Consider the following 21070-nt stretch of genomic DNA (forward strand, 5'->3'; position numbering starts at 1 on the left):
TGACTTTGAAAGTGTAAGCAAGTTGTTCAAATATGCCGCTAACTTGATACGTTTGGTATCGAGTTACTTGGGTTGTGGCCGTGGTTATTTCGTCAAAAGCGGCTCACGGATATGTTGCTATGTCATTATAGTTGTTGCACATGTTTAAGTACCTACCTATAGACATAGCCTCGTCATGCAATATTAGTAGGAAAATAAAGCAGTATACTACATTATCGGTATAAAATGCATGGAAATTTAAATTAAGTAAGCATGAGTCTATTTCGGCATGATTTTCTTTCAAACATCGATGTCAATTACGATCATTACAATTATACTGAAGCTAATAGGTCTAATAACATAATTGGAATTTGGCAAATAATTATGTAGTTACAACTTAATTAGAAATTGTTTATGGCCAATTTTATTATTATCTATCATTAGCTAGTCTTTCATGATACAGATTCGTGTAGCTGTTAAAATTGCCAATTACTCTCAGCCGGCGAAGTAAAGTATTGGGGAATTTCGTGAATAGAATTTTTCATCCCGAATCAACTCTCCCCATGCTCTCGACTCACGCCGGGGCTTTCGCGAACTATGTGAATTTTATTAGGGTTGGCAATCGATAGCTACCCTATTCCTAAACCCCTTTTCTATTTTACGATGTCAATAATATTTATAGCGATAATAATGACGGCGTGTGATTGAAAATTCAAGAATATGGAGCGCTTTGACCTAAAGAGTCAGTAAACTTCGCTTTATTGACACTTGACAGTTAAGTAACTCTCTCAGCTCGGAGATAGTTCTTATCTATGTCGTAATGTAAGAATTTACACATACATCACATTTCCGTCTTCCAGTATTAAACTTGAAATTTCTAATTTTAACTAAGTATCGCTTCTTGTTTATTTTGAAATATTTGTTGATGCACATGCTCTAAATAACATTCATATTATTTGACTACGTTACTGAAAACTTACATGTATTCAATAAATCCGCCAGCCAGTATCAGTGAATTTCGGAGCACTTTGTCACTCAATTGAAATAACTTCACTTCACCAAGTCACTACGCACAGGTCCGCCGCTGAGTCGACCGGCGCCGGCAGCGAGAAAGAGCCGACTAAGCCAATGAACATTCGCTCCCCTCCCTGCCCCCTCAAATCCCGCACCAAACCTGAGATCAGCTGTGAATCCCTTTTTTTTATTTGCGGCACGCATCTGTCGACAATAAGTCATTGTACTGTTTTTGATAAATGGGTGCCCACATAGCGACACATTATTCATGACTACGAGCACTTTGATAATTAGCTTTTTGGCTAACAAGCATGTCAATCGTCGTTTCGGAGTGTTACGAAATATTGATAGATGAGACGACAGATTAAACACATTAAACGGTTTCTGGCTTAAGGGACTACTTCCGTTATTACTTTAAGTTGAAACGATCTATCATTCTATTCATCAATGTTTTTCTTTCGGTGACTTAGGACTACTGTTTTAAACTTAGGCTATCTGGCTGGTTTTACAGTTTAAATATCGTAAAAAACTTAACTAGTGCTAAATAGGTCACGAAACGTGGTTAGAAATACAACAAGATAATTATAATTATTAGATAGGTGCTTCCATTTTTACACTGCGAGTATTTATAGACCAATTTTCCACTCGAGTTATTTTAATATTGTCAATGCACGTGCCAGACCCATGAAAGACCATAAAAGTGGCATCCATAGGGGTACAAAGCCATTAAACTCCGGGCTGCCATGTGTAAACTTTAATGCAATAGCATTCATTTAGTTATATTGCACAAATAAATTGACAGATATGCATCGCGAATGAAATTGGGGTTATTTTGTATATCGAAAGATTTATATCTTTCAGGGCTTAACTGGGTCTGCTGCGGTTGCAATTAACTCCAAAATGGTGAGTTTCATTTATTTACGTTTGTAGACTGTACATTTTTAATTTTCATAAGCATTTACACAGTATGTTATGTGGCGCTTTATCTGGTATATTTTTCAATAAGAGAAATCTTACGAGTATAAGTTTAATTGAAGAATTCGTCACCTTTAGCAGAAAACTTGCACTTTTAAGATACGATGAGCGTTACTGACCTTTTTTATTCTTAAAGCTTATGGCTGGTACTGTTATACAAATGCTGTATAACACACCTAATGCACTGCAATGCACTGCGTATCAGGCCCTTAACTAAGAAGAAGCACAACACAGTAGGTATCAAGCCTAAGTACTACCTAAGTAGGTAGTGTAATTTGGTTTTTGTACTTTGCAAATACTCCAGCTATGCCGCTTCACATACGAGAGGGATAAAATTCCTCCAAGCCCTTCTTCTAGGTACATATATAGAAAAACATTCTGCGCGGCGAACATAAAAGATTTCGTCCCTGCACTATTATGTAAACTCAATAAAAGTGTGCCTCGAATGTCGAAATTTCTTCCGTTTTGTGTTTGCCTTATCAGAATAACGAAGTTACTTAACGCGTTTTTATCCTGTAGTGCCCTCGAGGCATATTCAGATTTTACGCGTACGATACTAACCCCTTACAAGGTGTTGAAAAATCCAAATTCACGTTTTGTGACGGATATTTTTTTAAGTACATACATATTAGGGGAGAGCGGGTTTAAATGTGCCGATTTTCATAAAATACAAATTTGATCTATGAAAACAGTGTGAATAAGGTATGTGGGTTGCGCTATATTAAATAATGATTATTTGCGTTTCTGAGTAGTGATATTATTTTGTGCATCGTTAAACAGTTTTTTTACCAGAATTTTTTTATGAGATAGGTCGGAACGGAACAACTAACCTACTAACTAAATTGTTCCGCTGCTAAAATGTATAACTTATCCGTCAAATATTTAAATCTGAGTTCACACACGCTAAAAGAGTATTTTGCAGTTCGTCGAAATATATGATAATTTTTTGTGTACTATCAACAGATAGTAAAAAAAATCCAAAGCAAAAATGTGATTATCCGTGGGGTTCGTTGTGCCCTCGTTTTTGATTTATTTTCCATAACTACTATTCTACTATAATGGAAGCAACGAAAACGGCTCCTGCAACCGCATAGTGGTCTGACTTTTCGCGACAAACATCATACGAATCGCTCAATGGTTTACTTGCGTTCCTATTCCCATCGGATCAACTTACCTCCGGCACGTTTAACCCCGCTCTCCCCTATGAACATTTTCTCGACCTGTTGTTTCCTGGAGTCTAGTCACAATGTGAGTAACGTGACACTAAGTAATCATTGAACTCCGTCGATTATACTTCTTTTAATGCAATATTATGATATTTATGATCTGCCAGGTCGGTGCCTATAGTTCGTATGTCTTTTAATTGAAAAACGATTTTGAACAATCAGTAACTATTACTTATGAAAGCAGAAGAATATAAATGATCGTAATTAGATTCATTATTGTTACTTAATTGACGTGACTTATTTTTAAAACGTGTTTTTCAATTAAAAGACACATCAAGATTGCTTACCTTTTTTCTAATGCTAAAAAAACGAACTATGCCTTGCCGCTACGATACCGGCGGAGACTCTTTGCGATAGACGGGGTGCGCATTCGTCAGGGTAGAAGCGCTTCCACCAATCGGGCACTCCCACTCTTAAACGAATTGGCTGTTCAGCCACACCAACCAAATATAGGTAGATGTATTTCACGACTCAACAACCATGTTTAGTATGGCTATTTTTTAAATGGATAGTCTTACTAAACATGTACGCTACGAGTATCTATCAAACATTCGTTAACTCATATTGAAAATATGTAGGTATCACTTGTTGTGAAATGATAACATAAAGAGTAATGTATTATTCACTTTTAAGGTCTACTGTTAGCTTATGTTTATGAATATATGTTTTATAGTTTTATCTTTAATTGATGCGAAAGAGATTCACCGAGATTGGTATAATAACGCCATCATATTTTTCAAAATTCTGAATAGGCCACCTCGCTTCTTTTCACGCCATTCGGTCGCGCTAGTCTCATTTGGAATGCCATCAATCACTGACACGAAACAACCTAAAACACTCCTGTGCATAAAAAATATAAACATGAGCCATCGTTATGGCTTTCTTTTATTTCAGAAAAAGGTATTATGCTAATGTCCTACGTCATTTGACTCGTGACAACAGGGATAATATTTTGCTTTTAGAATTTTCTAGGCTTCCTTCCTTTTTAGTTATTAATGACCAAATGAAATCGGATTCACGTACCTAGTACGAAATTCTAAGTAATGGCCCTCGTCCGTCTAACTAATCTTCCCTTCGATTAATTAATGTATATCGATTACATTCAGTGCCTAGGCTACTACACTACAATATGTATGTCTACGCTAGAGCTATATTATATTATTGCATACAATTTCTCTTATCTAACGATCTGCCACGAGCACTAATTAATTAGGCTCACTAATCTGGCTGGCGGCAGCCTTAATTTAGTTACGTTTTTGGTTTGCCTAAAGCTAACCTATGCAAAAATACATTTGTACCAAGGTAGCAACAGTCATCGATTCAATTGATAGTAATTCCTTGTCAGTAATTTCTACTGGTTAATAATTAATATTATCCATATTCCTATTTGTAATCATAACAAAACCAAATCGACTTTCTCAGCCTCGAGCTAAAATGAGTCGCTATAAATCACACAGCAAAGACGGTTCATTTTCTCAGATATAATTTTAACATAATAATTATACGGGTGACACGAAACAAAAACGGCTACGAATCTGTGTCTCGTTAAAAATATGCGTTATTTTAAGATTCTCAGGATGTCAGGAAAGATTGGAAACCGGCTAAAGTCGGATATTTATAAGTACAGAAATATAATGTCGAGGCAAATATTTAAAATTTCCTTTGTCATCTTAGATATTGATGTGTTAAATTGTTAAAGTATGTAAATCTTGTAGGAAATCCATAAGTTGAAATTTAGTAACTACGCAACTGGTTAGTTGTATCAAGTTAAGATTAGTTCTTTTTAGCCGAAAAGCACCTTAATTGATATCGTCATCTGTTCGTTTTAGATGAAACAAGAATTGCAACCTTGACATGCCTTGCTTACGGCATCGAGTGTAAACAGTGGGATATAAATCAACCTTTGAAATCTGCAATCAGATAGCGAGGAAAGTAGACCAAGGCAAATAAAAAAGTTTCTAACAAAATGTCTATATCTCAGCAATATAAGAGATTGCCTGTGACAGCTCTATTAACATAAGTTATATACACTCGTTGCCTATGTCCTATTTTATGCAAAACCTGGTTCAAGGTACATCAAAATCTTGTTTGTGGAATTTTTCACGAAAAGGAAGCAGTCACGCGAGCGCGCGCCTCTGAGCGAGGAATCGATGTCTCATTGTGCTATGTGCGAGTTTTTCTGACACATGATTTATCCAGTAATAACTTCTGAATCTGAAGTTACGATGTAGGAAATTCTCCAGGGCTTTTCATGTTGTTAATCGAGCGTGGCGATTTTCCTTTCCCGTGTAAAGTTGGACCTACAAAAGATGAAGTTGCACTCCTATAAATTAACTTGTAGAAGTTCGTAGGGCAAAGCAAGGTAAAGAATCCAGTGCAAGAGTTCCCAAGATGGATTGTGGTGAATGTGTAGGACCTGCATTTTCTTCTTTGCATGCTGCATTTTGTCATGACGGTGAATACTTATTTAATAAGTAAACTATCCTATCACATTTACCTAAGTATTTGATTTAAATATCCTATTTATTAACTTTGTTTTGTAGCTACCGCTTCAACATATCGTGCTGACGTCTCGCATCACCTCTATCTACATTGCTTACAACATATTTCAATAAAAAATGCTTAGGCCTGGACCTGTGGCCTTGAAGAGCAATATGATACCTCAATAGCTTAACCTTTTCTTCTAGATAGTTTCCTAAAGATAGTCCGTCGTCAACTTAAAGAAATTAGTTTAAAGTAATTTCTAAACATCATTTTTTAAAGAAGATCATGCCTGTGGGAGCACCACGGATAATGCTCCAATTCGCAAACAAGTGTGCCTTCACGAAGCGTTAGACGAGGGCCCTCACTCCGCTCGAATGTTTTAATATTCCCTTTCGTGTTTACAGAACAAACGGCCTTTGAGGCAGGTTCCCGGGCGAAATTACAGACGGAGCCCACGTTGTTAATTTAGGAATTAGGACACAACAACAAGAAACGTACACGAGAATGCCTAATCTATTGCTTACTTAGTACTGGTATTTTGGTTTAAAGGTTAGCTGGAAGAGATCCCTTAACGGGATAAGTTCGCCTTTGTACACATTTATTGTACTCTCTCTGTGTTATGTACTTGTTTTGTGCAATAAAGTGTTTACTACTACTACTACTATGTACTACTAGTACTTACATTAGTACGCTAGAATGATGTCTAATTTACCAAAAATGTTAATAAATGTCATCCATTACCAAAATTTATTGAACAGTATTGGATCGGAATCTTAAGTTCATATTTTTTATCCAATGGGTGGCCGGGCAAATACTTTGATATGGTCATCATCATCATCATCAGTCGTTCCCTCAATGCTGAGGATCGTGACCTCATGTCCTAATGTTGCTGACCATGTCTCTTCCATAAGCTTCTGTCACCCGCCATAGGCACGGTCATATTATATCATAATCTATTATCATATCAATTTGTGATAGAGACAAACTTACTTCAATGGACAAGAAGGTCTTGGTGCAAATTCTGCAATTTCCAGATTGGAGTGTAGGTACTTACCTTCGAAATTAGACATTCTTTGTGAATAATACGTTTACTTAGACCGGCCTCTCATAGCCCGAATGTCTCTCTGAATTCAGATTCTCAATTCAGAAAGCCCCGAATTCCATACCATGTAATCACATGAACCCCAAAAAGACCTGTCCGCCCTCGGAATACCCAACTGGCGTGAAGTGGCGCAGAATAGGGCAGAATGGCGCTCTCTTGTGTCAGAGGCCAAGATCCTCTTTGGGTCACTGAGCCAGTGATGTATGTATGTATGCATGTAATCACATGAACATAATGATGTTCCACATACTTCCATTCCGATTTTTTCAGATTAGTTACCAATTTCTCAACGCGGTAACGCAGCAAGTGTGATGGGCACCTTTGCGCCGGGGGCGATGCGGGGTGGGTTGTTTGATTAGTGTTTAGTGTTTATAGGTTAGTTTAGGTTTAGATGTAATTTATAGTTTTAGATTTCGTAGTTTTTAAGTGAAATTAATGTTTATTCAATGCTGATAATATTGACGATTAAATTACGTACTAATTTCTCAGATCGATTTGTAAGAATGATACTGAATAGCGTTCTGAATTCCGAATATGTAAATTAAGATTATGAATTCCGGACCGCGCACATCTTTCCATACATTACCTATGTACGGACGAGCACACATACGCCTGAATCATATGAATTTTTCAGTTGACATTCGTGGAAGGTAGAGAGTGAGATAGACGTTCGAGAGGCAACTGATCAATCGGAATGTTTAAGACATGTGTGAATTGTGTGAGGCAAAGCTTTCTGAATTAAGAATCTAAATTCAGATATTATACATTCTGGCTGTGTGAGGCTGGCTTTTATTAAATCGTTCGTAATACAATATTTTGTTATACTTAAAGCACGCTGAATGTATACCTACACTATACAATTGGCAAACCTATCTAATTTTGTCCCCGCGATCTACGCGGGGTCCCTATTACGGAGTAAATGAAAATGATTCACCAGTCATTTAGATTCAAAGTCATTGACACAGAATCGTTATTTTTATTACAAGATCGTTGGCACATTGCGAACGAGCAGTACTTTCCGTGTCCATTGTGATGAATTATGTTAACATTTTGGTTGATCGAGATTTCCTTTTATTGGAGACTTGTGAATGCTTTGAAAAAGTAAGCAATTTAAACTTTGAAAGACTTTTGGAGTTTTGGTTTATTTTGCTTATTGACAGATATTCGCAACCAATCAGCAAATATTTCGGGGCTCGTTTTTCGTCTAACGTATGTTTACCTACATATTTTTCAGAAAATAAATATTATTGACATGCATAGACCTTGATCAATAAATCTATATTTAGATTAGGGATCTACTTTATTATATCAGTCAAGGTACAATACTTGTCGACTAGTCTCAAGTATACTAATGTAATAAACTAATGTAATAAAACACACATTTACTGTATTCTCTCTGTGTTATGTACTTGTTTTGTGCAATAAAGTGTTTACTACTATACTACTACTAAAATAAGGGATAAACGAACCTAACCTATGTGTCAGTCTTATAAGTGGTGAGCCAGTTGGCTACCGTTAACATATATGCCCACAAATGAAAAACATACTAAAATGCATTCTAGACTCATTCTATCGTTCTCTGTTCTTCAAAAACGATGTAACAATAACAATGCGCTTTGTCAGAGGGGTGCAGTAGGTCGTAAATCTTGCGGTCCCAGCTGAAATTACACCGCTTTGTTTTCTTAATACGTAACCCAATAGTCTTTCGGTTAGTGCAGGCAAACGGTACCTGGCATTGCATTCTGATTGCATGCGCGAGTACAGCCAGGAGTCCCCAGAGAAACCCGTGTAAACGTGTCCTCGAGTTCCACAACTACTTTGTGGTCATCACACAGATGTGGATCCGCATGCGACCACGACGTGAGCAAAACAGCGATACATGTACTCGCACACCCAGGGCCGATCCGCATCCATTCCAATGTGAAGATCGCTTTAATACGTATTCGAAAAAAGTTCTCACTGGTTAGCCCAGCGCATAACTCGCGCGAGCTAGGCAAGCGCCTGGGATGTAACTCCTGATTCTATAAACTTCTAGGGTTGCTAAAAGGTATCCTATTATTTTGTTGGAAGTCTTTATAAAACGCAAATGGCTTTCTTTGAAGAGCGTTGCTTTCTGCTCATAGTCTCTGTTTTACGGTGAAGTTATTTTAATCAAAGGAACACTATTAACGATATAAATATTAGTAGTCTCATGTTGGAGCTGGAATTCAATTTGCATTTTATGTTTATGTTAAATACATTAAGATATTATCATAAAGTTAAAGATATGTATATATTTTATTTTACACATATTTAGACAAAGCTACATACTTACCTATATTAACCTAACTTCATCGAGTAAAAACTCTTATGGCATCGCACAAAGAAAGCATAGAAAGGTCATACGGCTACCTTCAATTTGTGTATAATTTACATCCAATTGAAACAGACATGCGTTCAACATAACATGTAATTTGTATAAATAGTAGTTGTTACTAAAATTGCATTAATTTTCAGTAGCGAGACACTCAAGACCCTTGTGTAAACAAACCTTTTGTTGTAAGACTGTAAAGTGCATTTGTCAGCGACCGCAGGACTTAACCCCGGCACTTGCGGGTGTTAAGAAAGTGTTTACTTTTATATTTATGGCTCCTGATAAACTATGAATAACATTTTTGTGTCGCTTTCTACTTCATGCTGCTTCCAGCGTATTTTTTGGTTGGTTTACACAAGGAAGGGTAAACTTTGTAAACACCTTGCTAGACCCACAAAAGGTACAAGAGAAAAATACCATGTCGGACGTATGGACGTATGATTTGAAGTATCGCATGTGAAGTTATTAGTGTACTAAAAGGATGGCAATGAACTGAAAACATATTAGGAATATGAAGGTAAATTAAAATACAATTATTGATCCTACGTCTGAAAAGTGTAATTTGACTCGACCACAAAACCTGAATTACCTCATGCGCATAAACGTACTAGACTTTACAACATGAAATAAATAAAAGTGTACTGCACTCAGAACTGCAATTTGGATGGCCGTTTTAGAGTTACGGCCAATTTGGTGTCGATACATAACAACTTTTCACGAATCGCAGGTGCCGTCGACACTGCATGCACCGAAATGGATTGCACGTGTACTGCTATGCTATTCTGTTGTGTAATGCCAACGCTTACCGAGCCCGGGATGCGACATCTGTCATGTACTTTCGTATATTACAACCGATAAGACTATGTTCCTGTGAATTCTTGTCTTCGCAAAGAGCCAGAGCTATGCCGCACAACTTATCTGCATTAAGAACGCTCTTTGGTTATTATATGTATACTTATTGGCAGTGTTATATTAACGACTTCAAACCTTATTGCCTATTACGTTCAGTTAAAAACGTAAAGCGGTTTATAACTTATGACAGACTAATCCGAGCGCAGCAGTCGTGTGTTTGGGAAATGCATACTACCCGCCTTGTCAAGTATCAAACATAGGTCTTCTTCATGTTTGAAGAACTATCTATTTTGTATTACGGCTCCAAGTCGCGTTTTAAACTGAACTATCTGTTCTCGCAACCAACGAGAAAAGACGGCCTGAAATTATTCAATTTATGGGCAAATTCGTTGGCGAATTGGCCATGTTACGAGGATAAATAACATTTAAAATAAGTAAAATAACAGTTGTGTATTCAAATTCATCAACGGACGATCGGCAAATTTAGCTTTACAATTCTAATTATTGTTTAAAACATAAATATGAATATTGTATACAAAAACAATAAAACGGCAACAGTAAAACTTGGTGGCTTTATAATAAATAATTTCATATGCAATAATGATTGTGCATCATGTCATTTCAAACATGAGGGCTGGTCCGAAAGTATGCGATTTGAATAACGTTTATGCCATTGTGAGGGATTTGTAAGTACTTATTGAGGTGGCGTAAGATAATCATTATTATTTAATATTATATTAGGCGAACCTGTGCAGTGGGTGCTCTACCGTGCAACTTTTATGCCTATAAATACTTATTCTTGATATTTTTATACAACACTCTTTAAATATAAAAACTTAGAACTATTTTAATGTGAATCTGACCTGAGAGATGCCACGGTCCGGGCTGTCAGCGCCGCTGCTTTCTGGGCATCCACTGTTTAGGGGTACCTCGACACGAGAGAAAAAGAAATGTAAAGCATTCCAAGATGCACTTTAGTCATCGTTTTTTACGTTACCTACTTACTTATTATTCGTATATACATATTTCACAAGGAGGAGTAGAATTATCGATCCTTGAAATAACACCTGTTAATCAGAGCAGAGGCACGTGGGATGAAACTTCTTTATTTACAGCTTATTTCGTATAAGCTCTAAGGATTAGTGTATATAATAGGATTAAAATATAATATGTACCTAAATTGAACCTCATTAAATTAAATTCGCTATACGAAGGCGGCTCGACCTTTTGGTGGCCCTAAATTTAAATTATGTTTCAAAGTACTTACCTATTGATCCTTTGCCACTATGAGTACTTACTATTGGTGTTAGAATTTTACCTGACTGATACATACCTGAAAAAGGAAAGAAACATTATTAAAACATTTCTAGATAAACTATCCTTAGTACTTATATACCTACATCAAAATATGATGCTAAAGAAATTTGTAAAATAAACGTAACTTCAAGGTACCACGATTATAAAGATCGATAACGACGTGGCTTCCATATGTCAACATTAGTGTTAATTGTATGAAAATAGAAGACATCATAGTTTCAGTCCGACGAATCGAGTACGTAATAAAGGTATGCCACCAGGAAATGACTGTAAGTTAGAACTATATGAACGTTCAGTTAAATGAAAAAGCTGTCCTTTGCACAACATGTCATCGTGAATATATAAATTGAACCTTATATAAGCCCACGTAGGTGTATAATGCACTGAGCGGTTTCACCCGTCTTTCGCATAAAGCGCTATAGTATAGTAGTCCTATTAAACAAGTCGTTGACATAAAGGTTGAATTATGATGATGAAGCCATCCAAATGCCTAGTAATTTCAAATGCCTTGCTGCGAGTAAATTAAACGCAACGTTTAGTAGGTACCTACTTTCAAACACGCCTTGTAAATTGTTCTAAACAAAAAGTCATACTAGTATAATAACAATAGTCTGTTCAGAAAGAGAAGAGTCGTGGAATATACATTGGGCCCCATACATTTCACGACTCTTCTCTTTCCGCACAGACTCTAATGGTAACATTCCATTTCTAACCGCAGCTGCAATACTGTTCATTTTACTATGGAAATTGACAATGACAGCGACGCGTTCAGTACCGGTAGTGCAGCTGCGGTTAGAAATGGAATGTTACCATAATGGAGGGCATGGTTTTGTCGCATGGCTAGGTTAACGCATTTTAGATTTTAGATTGTCCTTTACTTCTAATTATTTATTATTTAATTAAATCTTTATAATGGAAGACAACACAATGGGTAAATGGTAACTCAAAGCTAAATGTCATATTTTAACTATAGGACAAGCAGACGCATAATTTTATAATAATACCGAAAGTGACGTCGGGTTGTAAACTTACTGCTTAATAAGTTTCTGTCGATGTTTAAATTTACAAACATATGATAAGTAATGAATAATATGAATAAATATTGTAAATTTGAATAATTATTTATGTTGTAATCCCAAGTTTAAAGTAAAGAAAATGACACTTTAAAATACGTAAGGTGTCTTAACGTTATTACGAGTAAGTGTCTAAGAATTAAGTTTTAGTTGTTGTTTTACCCACCGGAGTAGGGTTGCCAACCGTACTATATTATATAGTATTGTACTATATTTTGGCTCACTGTACTATATACTTTTGAAAAAATATATAGTACGCTAAAATACTATATTTCCGATTAAACGTATATTACACGTATTTTATCTAAAGGTACTATTTTTTTTGAAATGTACTATATTTTTGATGCCTTATTCTGTAAAATACTATATTCCACCAAAAAAAAGTTGGCAACCCTACCTCCGGAGTGTCATGCATGTCAAATTAACATAGCAGTTAGGCAATCCGGACTTTAGATTTATTTTTACTGAAAGACTTGGATAAAGTGCAGTTGTTTCGTAATAGACAATCAGGAGGAAATTTAGAAATACGAGTAGGTATATTTTTATGAATTAATCCTGCTTGCTACCGTTGCCTACTGGTATTCCAATAATTCTCAAGCCCACACACTCCACATAACATTCATTCGACATTGTCTTGGTCAGACTAATAATTATACAATACAAAACACGTACGTTTTAAATTCGTATTTTATTATGTCAGAGCATCAATGCAAGGCCAGAATGCCCGCGACAGAACACTTAACCTACACCAAACTCTACCCACAGAACTGCCAAGGGGCGCTCTAAACCAGTAAAATTAATCGTTTTGAAACTGTCGGCTGAATGTCAAATCAAAGAGAATCCAACTTTGTAAGAGAAAAGTTTTTCAATCAAGCATCTAAATAGCGTAAGTTGGGGCGCAGCTATTATGTTCGCCGCTTGTGCGTTGGAAATGTTAGATGTTATTTTTGATGCTTAGAAGTTTCGAAGTAACACGGAAGTAAAAGTAGCTAATTACAGTAACTATACGGGCAACAAACACTTAAGTAAGAGTTCTTAAGTTTTTCCTGTTGTTCCAATTTTCCTGTTGCCCCATGATTATTGACATAGAAAATATTTTTACATACTTTAATGTAGGTATATCGACCAAAGCTAATAAGTATGCCCCTTTGCCCCTGTATGGAGAAGTGGTTATCCCCTTTCATCTTAAGTTAAAATTACTATTTTTAAAGTTCCAATCTCTGCACGTTTCATCGGTATATGTATTTCAGTCTTATTTTTAAAATCATATGTGACTGAAACTAACGCCTTTTAGCAACTTTTCTGTGACTTTATATAACAGTGCAGTACACAATTCATAAATATTTACATTTCTGACATGGGTAACAGAATGTCAAAAATGTCCTTTCCCCTATTTTTCTATAGAAAATAGGGGTAGATATCCGACAGTCAAGAATACGATACGATTGTGTAATAGACATGGAAGTTCTCGAAGGCTCCGTTTGAGTTGTCGGAGTAAACAATTTTCGAACAATGCAAACTTGGCAACTAGGCAGGAAGTAGGTGCCCGTATCAAACGTCCAAAGCGTGTCTAGCTGGTGACGTTAATAATAGACAGAGAAAAATATATTGATTTGATGTAAGTAAACATATTATGGACATTAGGTATTATATTCACGCATTCTTGTAACGGCGCTTGATCTTTTCTGCAATGATACTTATTCGCGCGCAAAACCAAGAGATACCACGATGCTGGTATTATTTCTCGTTCCCATTTAGCAAATCGAATCCTTATCTCTCGGTCTCTCTCTGATTGAACTCTGATAAAGTGTATAAAAATGTAAGCCCTGTAGGAACCATAAATTGCCTCGCAAACAATTGTGGATGGCGCACATTGTCCTCAAACAAAAGGTAAACACGAGTCCCGACCCCAACCGGCGACAGTCGACACGGGACGAGACTCCTTTGTGTCTAAACAACACAATTACTTACAGCAACATATTGAACAAATAAGAAGATAGCATGTGGCAAAAATTCAATATCCATTTCACATCCGCCCACTTCCAATAATATCTGCTGCTTTCAAATACGCCTGTCTCTCTTCGGTTTATTTGAGACCGTTTAACAGGTCGGTATTTGTCAAAGGCTGATTTGTATCTTTAGAAAGCGCTGATGCATTTCCAAGAGATGCAGATAGCAACAGGTCAACGTCTTTAGCCAGAAATAGAGCGCATCGGCCGGTGGCCCGTGTATTTCGTCGCCTTTGCTTAGCGATTCGGTCCGACATCCCATTAATATGTCAACAAGGTTATCAATATGCTGCATTCAATATTCATGTTTACATTTGAAATTTTAACGGGGAATATGAGCGCAGTAATCACATTATATTGTGGTTCCATGACACGGCGAGGGTCAACGGACGCGACCTATTTTTTCACAAGTGGGTAGCCCTCTTCTCAATTCGATTCCAACAATGCCTCGTTTACGGTCCCCGACCGAATACCTACTGTATTTGTGTGCAGTTAGCTTAATACTTTTACTGTTAATGGAATCGGACGCGAGCTGAAACTGAAACTCGGAACATGGTCAACAAACCGGTTTTAACGTAAAAGCAAAAACGTCAATTGAATTTAGATTCAATCTGTTATTCAAATAAAACGCCAATGCACTATGCATTACCTACTCAACAGACTCAACTATTCAGCAGTACTTTATTTGACTACATGCATAGGAATCCGATGAAACTCCTCGAGTAACCAGACCATACTAACATTATTATCGTAAGCATCTTTAATGAGCAAATTTACATACACAATTCGGTGCTCAATTTCCTCCGAAGCCATCTTTATCGTGTCGACCTTCAACTGAGATAATCAAGCCAGTACCATCTCATTTCTGCGATGCACAATGTACACAGCTATAAATTAGCCTTATCTCGACGTTTTGTGACTTTGTCTGCGATCCATCATTGTCGCATGGGCTCGTCTCTTATAGGTATGTACAAGCGAAAGTAAATTGATTCGAAACGCAACAATTTAGCGGTTCTGTCATTGACCATCTCAATGTTGTCACATATTTGTGATGCGTGGCGTGATTGGTGTCAAACGAATGATCTTGTTTAGAGTTTATTAAACCTACAGACACAGAACGACGTTATGGAGCGGCAACCGTTCTAAAGTATTATCTTAGCCTATAGATGATCTAGAGTAAGCCACTTTAGAAAAGCCTCAATATGTAACTCCAAAAATTCCGACAAATCCTTTAAGTACACGAAATTGTAATTTATTTCAATACGAGTACCTATTACCATTGCTAAAAAAGTTTCAAAGATAATGTACCTTGCCTTTTAAATACATTTTATAGATTTCGTTATGAAATCAAGTAATAATATTTATGTTAGAAGGATATGTAAGAAGCAGCGAAGGTATGTAACAGGGGTTAGTTATACTTACATCTTTTCAGTGAAATTTTAATTAGGTACTTTTCTACCACCCAGTATGGGTAAAATATGGTTTGCTATAAATCTGAGCGAAATCCAAAACCGCAGAGAAAACTTCTTCAGTATCCGGCTTTACGGAAGGCGAACTAACTTCGCAACTTTACACTGAAATCTATTGAATTTAAAGAGCTTTGCGCCGTTCACGGCCCCTTAGACTCAACTCATATCAGATTTAGTCTGCCAAGTGAACCGATATCATCAAAAGCCTGAATTTAAAAGGCTTCCGTCGGGTAAGGGGAAAGAAAACAAGACCCGAACATGCCTTACAAAACCGTAGTGCATATCTCAAGGTAGATATATCGCCCGTGATATTTTGCGTTAAAAACTGTCTCGTAGCAAAACCATACGTAATAAATAAGTAAGTAATTTGCGCAATATTGTGTCTACGTCCGAGTGGACTGATTGGAAACATGATACGTTTACACAGTACATACAGATGTTGCGCTTTAGGTACAATAGACTGTTAGAATATTGATTATGATTGACGGCCACACCTCTGGTGTATGATCAAAAGCCAAATCCCAATTTGGCTAAATAATGAAGATTAAAATTTCAAGTAATTCATCAACATATACGTGTAGTTTCAAAACAAAGGGTTATTAATACCTTTATTATAAAACCAGTTGTACGAGCAGTAATAAAAATTATTCTAATTGTAAGGCCTAACAATGGGCTCAAATTCGCTCCTTTCATAAATGACAATGCGGGAGCCGAAAACGCACAAAGGAAGAGTTGCCGTGTAAAAAATGTTCATTTCCCCAGTTCGCATCGGGCAAACAAATTAAATTCCTTCCTTCCATAACGCCAGTTTGCAATGCGCGAGAAAACGTCATGAGACTTGTAAAATTGGACCCGTTAAAGAAACGTCTCGTTTATTGCCAACCAACGTGGCGGTAATAAGTGAACGTCCCGAACATCAGGAGCACATAATCATCGAATTGCTGCTTGAAGGAAAATTGGAGAGGCATATGCCCAACAGTGGGCGCATACTCGATTACTCGCTGAAGAAGAAGAAGACTTTTATGAGTAGAACTCATTTTATTTCATCAAGAAACGTTAGTTGATATCAGATGGGATGATGCTGGAGCGTCAAGTAGGGAGTTAACGCCTCATTTTCGAATTTTATTTCATCCGCGTAAACCTATAAAAAAAACACACTATCAATAACTACATATTAGGAATGCTACTAGAACTCTCACAAAATGGTGAGATGCTATCAATTGATATGCTAGTAGGTTCACAAAGGTTACTTGGAGGATATAACACACTGTTCCATGTATCTAAAATTTGCAATTCCGGGCAAAAGACGACAAGAGCACGTCCCCGCCAGTGCCATTCACAACCGGTTATTGTATGCAAATCATGGCGGGATATTTTTCATGCCGTCTGGATTAGTATTCCCGTAAGCAAATCGCTTGCATCTAGTTTGTCTATCTATACTATGTACTTATAGTATACGTAAGGGGTTCAGACCTATATCGGCTATGTCTATTCTATTACTTATTCACAGCTATGAATTGGTAATTAAGACAAGGGTATCTTTACCTCAGAATAGATAATAGCACTATTAGTCGTTAATAATACATCTACGAGGAATAAATGTTCAAAAGAAGATAGATGTAGATGAAACGACAACTCATAACAATACCATAACATCTACACTTTCCAGAAATGCTATCTGCAACTTCTTTGCGCTATCACACAGTTTTAAGCGTTATTGATTAAATTGTCAGGTTAGGTTGGCATCAGATGGAGCCCTGGGCTATGAACTTGTAATTATTGCCAAGCACGTAACACAGTCAGGTTAACGACTAACCGTTTAATCTCTCAGGTTGGCATCCCTGCGCTTTATACGGTTTAGTTTCGCGGATTGGCGGGAATGCGGGCAAAGGGGTTAAATGCATGTTTCAATAGGATGTATTAAGCAGTGCGCTTTCAGGAAACTGTAACAGTTTTAATGCGAGAGACCATTATATTCATCTCGTAATTTTATTTCCGGCTTGCGTTTTGCTAGCATGAAAAACAAGTATAGTCAGATTAGCAAATGTACTTGATTTTTCGTCATACACCGATATTAAGAATTGGTATCAAATTGCTGAAAATTACCTAATACTATCTCGTACCTGGTTTTTTTATATAACTGTAAAATGTTACTTAATACGTATGAATGAAACAATAAACGATCCCACGCTAACACTTAACAAACTTAATAAACTTTCGCGAACTTAATAAACTTTCATTCAGCTGGATTTCATGCATCAAAGCTCAAAATTGGCTCTCACTACTAAAAAGAGGATCGGTTAGTTTGGGCAAGACAAAAGGGCCCTGATGAGTGGGCCCGTCATTGTCGCCGGCCGCAATCACTGTGCCCCGGATACCAGACCAGCGGAACATTGTCAATGTTCATTGTAATTACACGGGCGGGGACCGACTTGATCTATCGAATATTCCAAGTTTGGCAACGCAAATGTGTATAAGTAGGTGAAAAGATACGACCAGAAACGATGGTAAATTGATTGACGTTTGACAAGCTATATTATACGTGCGTCTGTAATAGTAGCAATACAAGAAATGGCATATTATATTCGTCTGCCTTGCGCGCGCTTTTAACAAGCACTCATACATAAAACATAAATCGATGTTATCGTTAATCAACTCCGTATCTGTGAAGCAGTTCAACCGTGTAGCAAACTCATAGATACATAGCATGTACCGCGAGTGTAAAAACGGTAGTAAGAACTATGGTGTTAATGACCTCAGTTCAGTAACTCATGACCGAATTGATTAAGTGATATTATGATACGAGTTCTCGAGCGTGCTGGTTCTGTCAATACAATATAATTGGCTTAATTGTTGACTGGGCAGCTCTGCTAGTGTTAATATTAATGCTTGCAGTGTGCAGACCAGATGAAACGATGTAAATGCGATCTCGATAAGTACAGTAGTGTTACTTCATGTTTTAAATTGAGCTTACGACTGTAAGGATCAAATGTTAATTTGTCCAGCATACCATTTAATATTCATTTGTCAACAAATGAATCAAAACTTACACAAGGTAGGAGCTTCCGTCGGGGAAATCAAAACGCTTCGTCGTCATCGTCGACATTTTGGTTAAAATTTCATCAATGTTTTGCTCGGGCAATAACTCTCAAAATGCTTCTTAAAGTTGTTATGTGGATTCGTGAAAGTCAGCTGCGACTCTGTTGGTGCAGTGGAATGAAGGAAAAATATGACATTTATAACAAAATTCTTACGCTTGGTAAGCAGTCGGAATAATAACTACCCCAGAGCAAAACGCTCTTGACCGAGCACGCTGGATCAATTGTCGCACACACATAAATTAATGAAATACCCAACGTAGCGTGTCTGTGGCAAATTTCAACACTATTGCCGGTTTTTGTTCATGTGTGTTGCACTTGAGCAAAAATTTCTGAGCATGCGTGACTGCATGTGACCGACGATGTTTTTAAGATTCCACTGTAACACATCCCAATATGTAAATTGAAATATTCTTGTATAGTTTCATAATGCCATTTTACAATTGCGTTAAATAATTATGATACTCCTGTTTGCAAGTGTGAGCCAACGGATGCGGCACATTCAAGTGCTTAAAATAGATATCTGACTCACACTCAGAACAAACAGTTGCTGATGCCGAAATGCTGATATGCCTCAGTAGGCGAAAAGTGCAGTCAGTTTTGGTCGAGTAAAATGGTTTTGTCACATTTGATGTTAATTATTTAAAAGCTTTCTGTAAACATAAAAAAAAAACACAACATATATAATAGTCATGTAACTAACATTAGCCAGTACCGCACTTGTAATTGCTAAGTCTACCACCCTATACCAATTACCAGTAACACCCCTGTAGTTCACAGTCATTAGACACGACCTAAGTGTAGTATTGATCGGTAAAAACTAACTTAATATTCGTAATTAGACCATATAACCAGCGATTAGTACTGTCATGTATTATTAAATAAGGAAATGCTTCAGGCAAACTAGTGTTTCCATTACGGAGTAATTTCTAGAAAGTAATGGTTAAAATGTTAAGTACTTAATTAAAAGCATATCATAAGAAGTTCATGCAATGCAATACATAAGCTTTTTGTAAGGAACACTTTTTCTGTGACGTATCATTGGAATTTGGAATCCTGCCGATAGCCACCTACAATACAACCAATGTTAGCAAATATATACTAACCGATAGGCACTCAAATCATGAGCCAGGGGGCGCCAACAATGAGTCAGTTTGTTTACTATGGCACAGCCAAAGAATTAAAAAATATTATATGTATTACGAAGATCGTGGCGACAAATGAAACAGCATAAACCGTTTCGCTGTTATCACAATACATCCTGTATCCACCGACTTAATACCTATATATAGCGCCATGCCCGTATGAGGAACAAGACTGGCCGCCGCAGACGCCGCTATACCTAAAAAGGAAGCCAGGGCTCTTAACGAGCCGCCAGGCTGCGAGGACTAAGCCCTAATAAAAAACGACTTAGCGCGAATCGGACATGAGTTCCGACGGTTTTTGTCACGATCGTCTGCATTGTGGATTTCCTGGTGTAAAAGTAACGATAGCTTTTAGTTAAGGCTATTCTAAAACTAAGTGACCAATGCTTCAGTTCAGACACCTGGTGTCTCTCCGCCGAAGCAAAAACCAAGTTGAGTGGTGCCCGTTTTTGGGATCCGTAATCATGGGTTTGTTTACGGAAGCATCAAGTACTTTTTATCTCCACAAGTGTCAACCTAAATAGACAGCATCAACTTTATTGTTAGCGAGGGGGTGTTTTGTGTGACGATAGGAAAAGAGACAAAGTCAGCTGTCACTGTTTCACAAAACGTGTAAATCTGTTTTTATAATTGAATCGGTGGCATAACTATAATTGTGTTACCGCATAATGGTAAGCAGATTCCGTATCACATAGACGTATCTTTTGCACCTTGTCAAATCTATATACATACTAGTTTGATACTTATTAAACTAGACTGACGCGATGACTTTAGAAGTCTAAGGCCCACTTGCACCGCCCCACTAACCCGGGGTTAAGCGGTTAAACCGTTAACCAGGTGTCAAAATGCACTGGTAACCATGGTAACTCCAGGTTTAACCGGTTAACCCCGGGTTAGTGGAATGGTGCAAGTGGGCCTAAGTTCCGCTTCCGTCGCTCTATCGGGAAAACGGGTAAGGGAAAACAAATCGGCTC

General features: G+C 37.2%; 1 protein-coding gene across 4 annotated transcripts in view; it reads right to left on the reverse strand.

Annotated features, from left to right (window-relative positions):
• Window positions 1–21070, reverse strand: part of LOC134671973 (dystroglycan 1) — a 159281-nt gene that overhangs the window by 81989 nt on the left and 56222 nt on the right. For 2 of the 4 annotated variants that reach the window (XM_063529860.1, XM_063529859.1), the window contains exon 1: window positions 960–1111. The exons of 1 other annotated variant lie outside the window; for it this stretch is intronic. The gene's annotated coding sequence lies outside the window, so the exon portion shown is untranslated. Of the gene's footprint in view, window positions 1–959; window positions 1112–21070 lie in introns of those variants that run through there. One more of the 4 variants, XM_063529857.1, reaches the window with a different exon arrangement.

Source organism: Cydia fagiglandana, chromosome 16 (genome assembly GCF_963556715.1).
Source record: "Cydia fagiglandana chromosome 16, ilCydFagi1.1, whole genome shotgun sequence".
In the NCBI taxonomy this organism is placed as follows: Eukaryota; Metazoa; Arthropoda; class Insecta; order Lepidoptera; family Tortricidae; genus Cydia; species Cydia fagiglandana.